Source organism: Oncorhynchus kisutch, linkage group LG1 (genome assembly GCF_002021735.2).
Source record: "Oncorhynchus kisutch isolate 150728-3 linkage group LG1, Okis_V2, whole genome shotgun sequence".
NCBI classification, from domain to species: Eukaryota; Metazoa; Chordata; class Actinopteri; order Salmoniformes; family Salmonidae; genus Oncorhynchus; species Oncorhynchus kisutch.
Genome location: NC_034174.2, coordinates 34,613,039 through 34,624,849, shown reverse-complemented (window position 1 = coordinate 34,624,849; position 11,811 = coordinate 34,613,039).

Here is an 11,811-nt window from a genome sequence, read left to right as displayed (position 1 = left end):
ATGTCTCAAATGTTTCAAGGCTTAAAAATCCTTCTTTAAACCTGTCTCCTCCCCTTCAGATACACTGATTGAAGTGCATTTAACAGGTGACAACAATAAGGGATCATAGCTTTCACCTGGATTCAGGTGAAAGCTATCTTCCATCTTCAGTGACAGTAGCCCTCTAGCCCCTCCCCTTGTCTTTCCCCACCACCCATGTCTGTGCAGGTGTGTGTGTTGGGGATGGAGATAGAGAGAGGTGGAGGATGAAGGATCTGGTAAAGTAGCACAACAGCCAACTGTGTCTCCCTCAATTGCAACTGCAGGGCTGTGGTGAAAAGAAAACAGCCAGACAGACAGACAGCCAGCCAGACAGACAGACAGACAGACAGACAGACAGACAGAGAGCACACATGCACAGACGCAAACGCAGACTGAGACTCACTGACTGACCGCGATCTTGAAGGAGGAGACAAGTGCATCAAAGCTGGGACCGAGAGACTGATAAACAGCTTCTATCTCCGGGCCATCAGACTAGCCGGCCTCTGCCCAGTGCCCTGCCCTGAACCTTAGTCACTGTTACAAGCCGGCTACCACCCGGTACTCTACCCAGCACCTTAGAGACTGTTACAAGCCGGCTACCACCCGGTACTCTACCCTGCACCTTAGTCACTGTTACAAGCCGGCTACCACCCGGTACTCTACCCTGCACCTTAGAGACTGTTACAAGCTGGCTACGACCCGGTACTCTACCCTGCACCTTAGAGACTGTTACAAGCTGGCTACCACCCGGTACTCTACCCTGCACCTTAGAGACTGTTACAAGCAGGCTACCACCCGGTACTCTACCCTGCACCTTAGAGACTGTTACAAGCCGGCTACCACCCGGTACTCTACCCTGCACCTTAGAGACTGTTACAAGCTGGCTACCACCTGGTACTCTATCCTGCACCTTAGAGACTGTTACAAGCCGGCTACCACCCGGTACTCTACCCTGCACCTTAGAGACTGTTACAAGCCGGCTACCCCTCGGTACTCTACCCTGCACCTTAGAGACTGTTACAAGCCGGCTACCACCCGGTACTCTACCGTGCACCTTAGAGACTGTTACAAGCCGGCTACCACCCGGTACTCTACCGTGCACCTTAGAGACTGTTACAAGCCGGCTACCACCCGGTACTCTACCGTGCACCTTAGAGACTGTTACAAGCCGGCTACCACCCGGTACTCTACCGTGCACCTTAGAGACTGTTACAAGCCGGCTACCACCCGGTACTCTACCGTGCACCTTAGAGACTGTTACAAGCCGGCTACCACCCGGTACTCTACCGTGCACCTTAGAGACTGCTTTGCTTTTCCCTATGTACAAACAGTGCCGTCGGAAAGTATTCAGGCCCCTCGACTTTTTCCACATTTTGTTACGTCACAGCCTTATTCTAAAATGTATTAAATATTGTTTTTTCTCAGCAATCTACACACAATACCCTATAATGATAAGGCAAAAACTGGTTTTTAGACATTTTTGCAAATGTATTAAAAGTAAAAAACAGAAATACCTTACTTACATAAGTATTCAGACCCTTTGCTATTAGACGTGAAATTGAGCTCAGGTGCATCCTGTTTCCATTGATCACCCTTAAGCTGTTTCTACAACTTGATTGGAGTCCACCTGCGGTAAATTAAATTGATTGGATGTCATTTGGAAAGGCCCACACCTGTCTATATAAGGTCCCAAAGCTGACAGTGCATGTCAGAGCAAAAACCAGGTCTTGAGGTCGAAGAAATTGTCCATAGAGCTCCGAGACAGGATTGTTTTGAGGTACAGATCTGGGGAAGGGTACCAAAACATTTCTGCAGCATTGAAGTTCCCCAAGAATACAGTGGCCTCCATCATTTTTAAATGGAAAACGTTTAGAACCACCAAGACTGTTCTTAGAGTTGGCCACCCGGCCATAATGAGCAATCGGGGGAGAAGGGCCTTGGTCAGGGAGGTGACCAAGAACCCGATGGCCACTCCGACAAGGCTCTAGAGTTCCTCTGTGGAGATGGGAGAACCTTCCCGAAGGACAACCATCTCTGCAGCACTCCACCAATCAGGCCTTTATGGTAGAGTGGCCAGACGGAAGCCACTCCTCAGTAAATAGGCATATGACAGCCTGCTTGGGAGTTTGCCAAAGGCAGCTAAAGACTCTCAGACCATGAGAAACAAGATAATCTGGTCTGACTAACTCCCAAGAAAGCTAAGGTAACTGAGCTAAACGACTATCGCCCCTTGGCACTCACTTCCGTCATCATGAAGTGCTTTGAGAGACTAGTCAAGGATCATATCACCTCCACCCTACCTGACACCCTAGACCCACTGCAATTTGCTTACCGCCCCAATAGGTCCACAGACGACACAATCGCAATCACACTGCACACTGCCCTAACCCATCTGGACAAGAGGAATACCTATGTAAGAATGCTGTTCATCGACTACAGCTCAGCATTTAACACCATAGTACCCTCCAAACTCGTCATTAAGCTCAAGACCCTGGGCCTCGACCCCGCCCTGTGTAACTGGGTCCTGGACTTTTTGACGGGCCGCCCCCAGGTGGTGAGTGTAGGAAACAACATCTCCACCCCGCTGATCCTCAACACTGGGGCCCCACAAGGGTGCGTTCTCAGCCCTCTCCTGTACTCCCTGTTCACCCATGACTGCATGGCAATGCACGCCTCCAACTCAATTATCAACTTTGCAGACGACACTACAGTGGTAGGCTTGATTACCAACAATGACGAGACACCTACAGGGAGGAGGTGAGGGCCCTCGGAGTGTGGTGTTAGGAAAATAACCTCACACTCAAAATCAACAAAACAAAGGTGATGATTGTGGACTTCAGGAAACAGCAGAGGGAGCACCCCCCTCTCCACATTGGCGGGACAGTAGTGGAGAAGGTGGAAATGTTTAAGTTCCTCGCCGTACACATCACGGGCAAACTGAAATGGTCCACCCATATAGACAATGTGGTGAAGAAGGCACAACAAGGCCAAAAAGATCATCAAGGACAACAACCACCCGAGCCACTGCCTGTTCACCCCGCTATCATCCAGAAGGCGAGGTCAGTACAGGTGCATCAAAGCTGGGACCGAGAGACTGAAAAACAGCTTCTATCTCAAGGCCTTCAGACTGTTAAACAGCCATCACTAACATTGAGTGGCTGCTGCCAACATACTGACTCAAATCTCTAGCCACTTTAATAATTAAAAACTGGATGTAATAAATGTATCACTAGTCACTTTAAACAATGCCACTAATGTTTACATACCCTATATTACAATGCCACTAATGTTTACATACCCTATATTACTCATCTCATATGCATATACTGTACTCTATACCATCTACTGCATCTTGTCTATGCCATTCGGCCTTCACTCATCCATATATTTAAATGTACATATTCTTATTAATTCCTTTACACTTGTGTGTATAAGGTAGTTGTTGTGAAATTGTTAGAATACTTGTTAGATAATACTGCACGGTCAGAACTAGAAGCACAAGCATTTTGCCACACTCGCATTAACATCTGCTAACCATGTGCATGTGACCAATAAAATGTTATTTTATTTTATTTGATGAAACCAAGATTGAACTCTTTCTCCTAAATGTCAAGCGTCACGTCTGGAGGAAACCTGGCACCATCCCTACGGTGAAGCATGGTGGTAGCAGCATCATGCTGTGGGGATGTTTTTCAGCGGCAGGGACTGGGAGACTAATCGGGATCGAGGGGAAGATGAACGGAGCAAAGTACAGAGAGATGAAAACCTGCTCCAAAGAGCTCAGGACCTCAGACTGGGTTGAAGGTTCACCTTCTAATAGGACAACAACACTAAGCACACAGCCAAGACAACACAGGAGTGGCTTTGGGACAAGTCTCTGAATGTCCTTGAGTGGCCCGGCCAGAGCCCGGACTTGAACCTGATCGAACATCGCGGGAGAGACCTGAAAATAGCTGTGCAGAAACGCTCTCCATCCCCAAATACAGGTCTGCCGAGCATGTAGTATCATACCAAAGAAGACTCAAGGCTGTAATTGCTGCCAAAGGTGCTTCAATAAAGTATTCAGTGGTCTAAATACTTATGTAAATGTGTTATTTAAGTTTTTTTTAATATATATATGCAAAAAAAATTATAATGTTTTCGCTTTGTCATTATTGGGTATTGTGTGTAGTTTTATGAGGGAGAAAAAAACAATGTAATCAATTTTAGAATAAGGCTGTAAAGTCAAGGGTTCTGAATACTTTCCGAAGGCAATGTAGTTATTGAACACTGGTCACTGTTTTACCCACTTCACACTGTATTCTAGTCATGGCTCATCCTATAAATCTTCCGCTGTACAGACCTTTTTCTATACATATACTGTCCATACTGCTAAATGGCCAAAACAAAAGAAACACACGCATTTTTCTGTACTGCGATAACATCTGCAAATCTGTGTATGCGACCAATAAAATGTGATTGATTTGATTTTGACTGGCTAACTTCCAACAGAGGAGAGGATTCCGGTGTGGAGACAGTGACATTTCACGACAAAGAGAAGAGAAACAGGGAGATGATGAAGTAGGTGGATGTGGAAGAGAAATAAATGAACTCACACAGACAGGGAGTAAATAAGATGCGGATCTGTCTGTGTATGTGTGTGTGTGTGTGTGTGTGTGTGTGTGTGTGTGTGTGTGTGTGTGTGTGTGTGTGTGTGTGTGTGTGTGTGTGTGTGTGTGTGTGTGTGTGTGTGTGTGTGTGTGTGTGTGTGTGTGTGTGTGTGTGTGTGTGTGTGTGTGTGTGTGTGTGTGTCTGAGAGAGAGTGTTTGAGTGAGTGAATGAATAAACAATGTAACGTTCATCATTTAGATGCTAATGTAAAAGACCAGATTTAGTTGAACTTGAATCATAATCTCACACACACGCACACACACACACACACACACACACACACACACACACACACACACACAGACAGATCCGCATCTTATTTACTCCCTGTCTGTGTGTATATAGAGTGGATGTGACAGGCAGGACCAGATGTTTCTGGTGAATCAGCTTAAAGCAGAGACAGCTCCTCAGAGTAGGATGACGTCTGCTGGGGATCTATGTCTCTCCATCAACCAGGATCTACAGACAAACCAGACATACAGATTAACAACATTACACACACACACAGACATACATACATAAATACACATAATATGAAGGTGTGTCTATCTTTCTCTCTCTCTCTCTCTCTCTCTCTCTCTCTCTCACTCTACCTGCTGTCTTTGCACCTTACTTATCAATGTATCTCTGCACAGAGGAAATGGGAAACCCTGCTACATTAAGTATTTGGAACGAAGATGATGAGATAAGGAAAATGTAGGGAAATATAGAGAGACAGTGACAGTGTGATCTCTCTCTTTCTCTCTCTCTCTCTCAGCACTCCACAGTACCGGTAAATGCTACCTTTATGGACTCTCCACACATCCCGTCCAGACTCTGGGCTTCAAGTCTGGAACATTATTGCACTATGTTACACCCAATGGACACGTGCACCCAAACACACACATACACACAAACACATACACACACATACACACACACATACGTGCGCGCTTAGCCCAGTTGTTGGTCTAACATGCCTGTTTTTTTGCTACACTAACACTGGTAGTGATAGCAACATGAACACAAGAGTTGCATAGAGGTCTGTGGTAACCAATCGGGGACGGACGGACGGACAGACGGACAGATGAAGGCAAACAGGCTGAGTTCAGTGTTTGGAATTCTCCAAGTCCCTAGATAGGGCCTGTGAAAGCCAGTGTGATTGACCGGTTGTCAGCAACGAGGTGCTGTAAACGCTGTCTTCCTGTTGCACTCTGGGCAGGAAGTGAACTCCTGACCTCTAATGAATTAGCACAGCCACTTCTCAGGGCACCACACTGTTATGGGGAAAGGGGGATGGAGAAGAAGAAGGAGGGATAGAGATATTTAAATGTTAAATGAAAAGAGATAGTAGGTTGTATAGAGTGGAAGACGTGTAGTCCAAATGTTATTTATAATCAGAAATGCAACTAAACAAAACCCTTACTAAAATATCCCTGAATCCCTGACTGCAGAACTGTCTGGCCATTTCGTATATAGTCAGTCCAATTTCATATAATTTAATCATTCCAAATAGCTTTCCTGTGATTTCGATTTTCAATACGGGAGAGGAGGATGGAAAGGGGAGATAGACAACCAGAGTGAGAAACAGAGAGAGAGGGGGAGTGAGAGAGTGAGAGTAAAGAGAGACGGAGGAGGGAGAATTTCCCCTGGTGTCACCTCTCTAACATTTTACAATAACAAACATGAGGTCCATAACCTGTGTCCCCAAGGGTCATGGACCACACTCCCCCTCCAGTCTCCCCCTCCCTCTCTCTCTCCCTCCCTCTCTCCCCCTCTCTCTGGCCCCAACAGGACGGCCAGAGAGAACTGTTTATTTTCTTCACCTTTAACACATCGAACTTAACTCTTCTACTGTTCTAACTCTTCTACTGCTCTAACTCTTCTACTGTTCTAACTCTTCTACTGGTCTAACTCTTCTACTGTTCTAACTCTTCTACTGTTCTAACTCTTCTACTGGTCTAACTCTTCTACTGCTCTAACTCTTCTACTGTTCTAACTCTTCTACTGTTCTAACTCTTCTACTGGTCTAACTCTTCTACTGTTCTAACTCTTCTACTGGTCTAACTCTTCTACTGTTCTAACTCTTCTACTGTTCTAACTCTTCTACTGCTCTAACTCTTCTACTGTTCTAACTCTTCTACTGCTCTAACTCTTCTACTGCTCTAACTCTTCTACTGATCTAACTCTTCTACTGTTCTAACTCTTCTACTGCTCTAACTCTTCTACTGTTCTAACTCTTCTACTGATCTAACTCTTCTACTGTTCTAACTCTTCTACTGTTCTAACTCTTCTACTGATCTAACTCTTCTACTGTTCTAACACTTCTACTGTTCTAACTCTTCTACTGTTCGAACACTTCTACTGTTCTAACTCTTCTACTGTTCGAACACTTCTACTGAAATACTAACCTAACTCTTCTACTGCTCAGCACAGAAATACTAACCTAACTCTTCTACTGCTCGGCACAGAAATACTAACCTAACTCTTCTACTGCTCGGCACAGAAATACCCTGAATGAACATTAGAGAGGGGGGTGAAGAGAGACAGAAAGAGGACATAGACTTTTGAGCCTACTTTTTCTCCTCTACATCTCACTTCTGTTTTACAGTTTAAGGAGACCACTAGCAGGTGTGTCTCTCTCAGACAAGAGAGACCCTCTTCAAAGTGAAACTCCATGTCTCTCTGTATCATCATTGAGGGTGAGCAAACTGCTTTCTCCAACTTAACTGGTATGGTATATTTCATAAAAGTGGCAAGAGTGGATGGTACTAAAGCAGTGCTAAATGCATAAAATGTTGTGTTGGCCACGGTCTCGCCACCTGGTGTCACTGTCTGCCTGCTTATAACCACATCCCACTGCCTGGCGCTCATATTCTTTCAGCTAATAGACCATAATCATATAAACTGTAATAATGCATTGAGACTATTGAGATAACGGCCCACTCCTTGGCGCGTGTTTGTTTTGATAAATATTTATTACATGCACTGAAGTCGTGAGAAGAGCTGCTTCGGTTCACTGTGATTCTTTCAAAGGAACCAAACAAGGGTATTTTTAATGATAGTAAAACAGGTTGACGGGAGGATGAGGAAAATAGAATGTGCACTATCACGAGGGGGGGTGAACAGGGAGGGAAAAATACTCCAGGTTCAATGACTTTGTGTTTGACCTTTCCCGGAAGGAGGGCTAATCCCTGAATATAATAGACTCTGGCAAAGATATGGAAAATGGCTGTAGCATTATCAGTGTTGCCCGGGAGACGCCTGGAGATGCCTGGTTATTAAGCGCCGAGTTTGTGTATATTGGAAAAATACCGCTTTTTGTCATGACGTGTCACTCAGACATACATAATGTTCCAAGTGCGATAATAAGTGGATGCCTCTTTTTCATTCCCTGTGCCCTGTGCCCTCACAGAGCCATCCACGCGTTTCGTTTTTCCGTCGTTGCCTGAAGAATGCAACTTGTCGAGAGGAATGAAATGTGTACGAGTCTGCTTACTTTTCGTATATGAAAGGATTTCACGAAAAATACTATTGTTATAGGTTACAGGATTGGCCCACTGGAACCTGCGTAAGCCTACGTTACATGTTTAGACATTACAGAAGCTTTTCAGGATAATGTGCACGTGCTTTACGAACATATAGGCTTAGAACATGCATTAGGGACAAAGTGCGTTTTAAATTAGAAATGAAACGAATTAATACATGACATAAAATTACTAATCAAATAGTCAACATATGAGAGGTCGCACTTGGTGTCCCGAGTTTTGCATACAAGATAATACCGTTGCTGATGTGTTGTTGCTGCCGTGTACAGATATATACATTCTCCTCAACTACTCCTTCTCCCGGGGTTCAGTCTCCTCCTGGGGTATAGTCTCCTCCTGGGGTTCAGTCGTCTCAGGCTCAACAGCATCACAATCTACTTTCCAGGCCTACGTGGAGTTTAACTTGTAGGGATACATCCTAGGTCAGCTACAAACATAGTGTGAGGATGGGCTGAACATAGATATGTATATTTCTAAAATAGCCCATTGGATATCAAAAAGCTCTGCTCTCAATTGTGTTAGTTCTGATATACTCTGCTTGTGGTCAGAAAGTCGGTTTGATGGTTCGTTCCCTCATTTTAAGCCTATGTTTTCAAGTTCTGTGGTTCATGACTGCAGACAGTGGAGCAGCAGCGAACGTGGTTAGGTCAATTCGTATTCATTGGGCATGGGGTGGGCTTCGCTCAACAACAAAAAAAAAATGAATCTTGGCCAGCTCATTATTGCAGATCGGCTAATTACTCAATTAATGGAAAGGTGATCACTGGCCACAAGAGTGCGCACATAGAGAAGGCGTGGGCGGCAGGCGTGGGGATCCTACACAGAAATGTAAATATCACAGCACATGATTGATTGGATGTGATGCGGGGGACGCCATAATATGCAAAAAATTCTATGAAGGTTTATGGATTCTAGATTCTCAGATTGAAAAATAACAGACCTGTTGGGTTTCATGGTGAGTAACCTATATTCCCTAATTCATTCAAGTTCGTTGTTCTGATATTAATAAGAACTCTGTCTGTTAAAAATAATATTTATTAAGTAACAATAATAAGAAGCATATAGTACATGGAAGCATTAGGCTATAACAGAACACCCTTTAAGCTGCTAGAGTTTTTTTCAGGGGGGTGGACTGTGAATCAGGTGAACAACTGCCTAATCAACTTCCACACGACCGCTATTATCGAAAGAAATTAAACATCCGAATTCTAATCGAAAAGTTATTATAATTATTATAAGTATTTTACAATTGAGAGATTCTACCTGAGTAATTTTACGATTTTGTTAATTTTATTAGCATGTTAGCACAGGGATACTGAAAAGTCAACAATTCTCTCGCAGAGAAAAACCGTCGCGATAACTATTCGATTTCTTTCATCCATGGGAGGAATTACTTGTGTTCCCTCTGAGACCGTTATCCAGTGAAATCCAACATAAAATAACTAGCTGGTGTGCGATACCACAACAAAGACCATGGATTGCAGATAGATTCTTAAGATAAAATCTGTATCTCAAATTTAACAGAATATAATTGAGTTGAATTGAAATAAATAGGCTCTCCAAATACATTGAAGCCAAAATAAATATATAAGCCTTTGCACATGCAAGGGCCGTTAAACTTATTTAACGAGCCGCATGGGCCACATGAAATATTTCCAGGGACCCAGTACCCCCTCCTCCGAACCCCCTCCCCACTATCTGTCTATCATTTGGAGAGATCTACTCGGGTAAATGATGCATTCGATGCATTGGATGTATTTGTTGTGCGAGTTTGAAAAGGCGGCGATAATCTGGATGAGGGAGATAAGAAATACCATTTATTCCGCGGCACTTTGGAGCCTATTTCCCGGGCCGATCAGCCTCATTCTCCCGACACCTTCAGCAGCTCGCTGATAACGATTAGGCTATTTATTATCTTCACAAAGAACAAAGATTAGCTAGCACCGTTGAAAAATTACCCCGGGATGGGTTATAATCAGAAGGAGGACCCGAGGATCCAACGAGCATATTCATACATTCACACACATACACACACACACAAACACACACACACACACACAGCCTTGAAATCTCATCTTCTCCTTCCTATTAAACAAACATTGACTGCCCCTCACAATATATTGCATAAGGGATGTTTCCTACAATCCGCTGCATGGAACAAACTGAGGCGGCACATAAGATTTCTTGGATTTATTTGAATTGGATTATAACCAGGTATAATAATAATAATCTCAGACTCAAAATAGTAACAATTTAGAAAAACAATAATAACTATTGGGAGGGGGGGGGATACACTGTGCATTGTCCATTGCACCTCCTTTTGAAAAACATTTTTAGTGTGGTAAATTACTGCACCTCCATCTTTCTTTCTCTCTCTTCCTTCTCCTCTTTTTTATTGGTTTGAATAGAATTACTGCTGCCACTGTGGCAAAGGGCAGTGTGTGTGTGCCTGTGTGTGTTTAGAGTTGAGAGAGAGCGAGGAGAGAGAGAGAGAGAGAGAGAGAGAGAGAGAGACATAAAGAGTATGGAGAAAGGGGTTAGTGTGGCGAGATTAATTAAAAAAGTGAGATGGAAGTGGATGTTCGCCACTGATAAGGTTTTATCGCGTGCGCATCAAGAGTGCTCCGGTTCTGCCCGCCACACCAGATCAAAAAGGCTCGCACTAAACGCCCATCGCAGCCAACATTGATATAACCACATTATCATGCAGATGAGTTTAATATTTGGCACACTTAAATATGTTAGCTGGGTATTGTATCCAAGATTTCACTGTGCACAATGCTGTCACTTGTTAATGCAAGATTTCATTTGTTGCATTGAGGTTCTCTCCTCTCCTGTCTTTTAAACAGGATTATTTTGGGAGCTGTGATGGCAGATAAGGCCCAATCAAAATATTTCACCGTCACCGGTCTAACAACACTGCCTGCGTTCAGTCCTATTGTGATTAAGTCTACCAAGTGACATTGACCTTAGGCTTCCAGACTCCACATCACTGACAAATTCCCCGCCTAGCCAATGTCTGACATTTGTAAATTCATTAAAACCAACCAAACCCGATTTTTAAAAAAAAAGATAGGCTTCACGTGAGAATAAACAACGTATTTTGCTAAATCAGAATTTCTTATTGAGAATGATGCTCCAACACATCGCCTAATAATAATTTATCTTATCGGCCTAATGAAAATATGAGATGCATAGGCAATTTATCCATATCATCAATGCATTATCACACTATTATCATTAGGCTATTAATGATTATAATCCCTCAACATAATAATAATAATCTCCATCCTTATTATTAGCCAGTTGTTCAGATAATCATGCTAACAAGTAAAGGATACATGCCCTGTCGTGCTCGGAGCATCTTTGAAAGAGGAACGGCTGAAATGGTCTCCCTTTTCGTTTGAAATTAAAGTCAAGACGTGGAGACAGGGGGGTGTACAAAATAAGCAGTAAAGGCACATTGCCACGCGCTTGTACACATATTGTAATGACGCAAATGAAGAGGAAAGGACGAGTGGTGTCATTATTCTCATAAATAGGCTACACAACTGGCACAATGTGCCGGTGCTGCGAGAGATTGCTGCCACATAGCAACATAGAACTTTGGCAA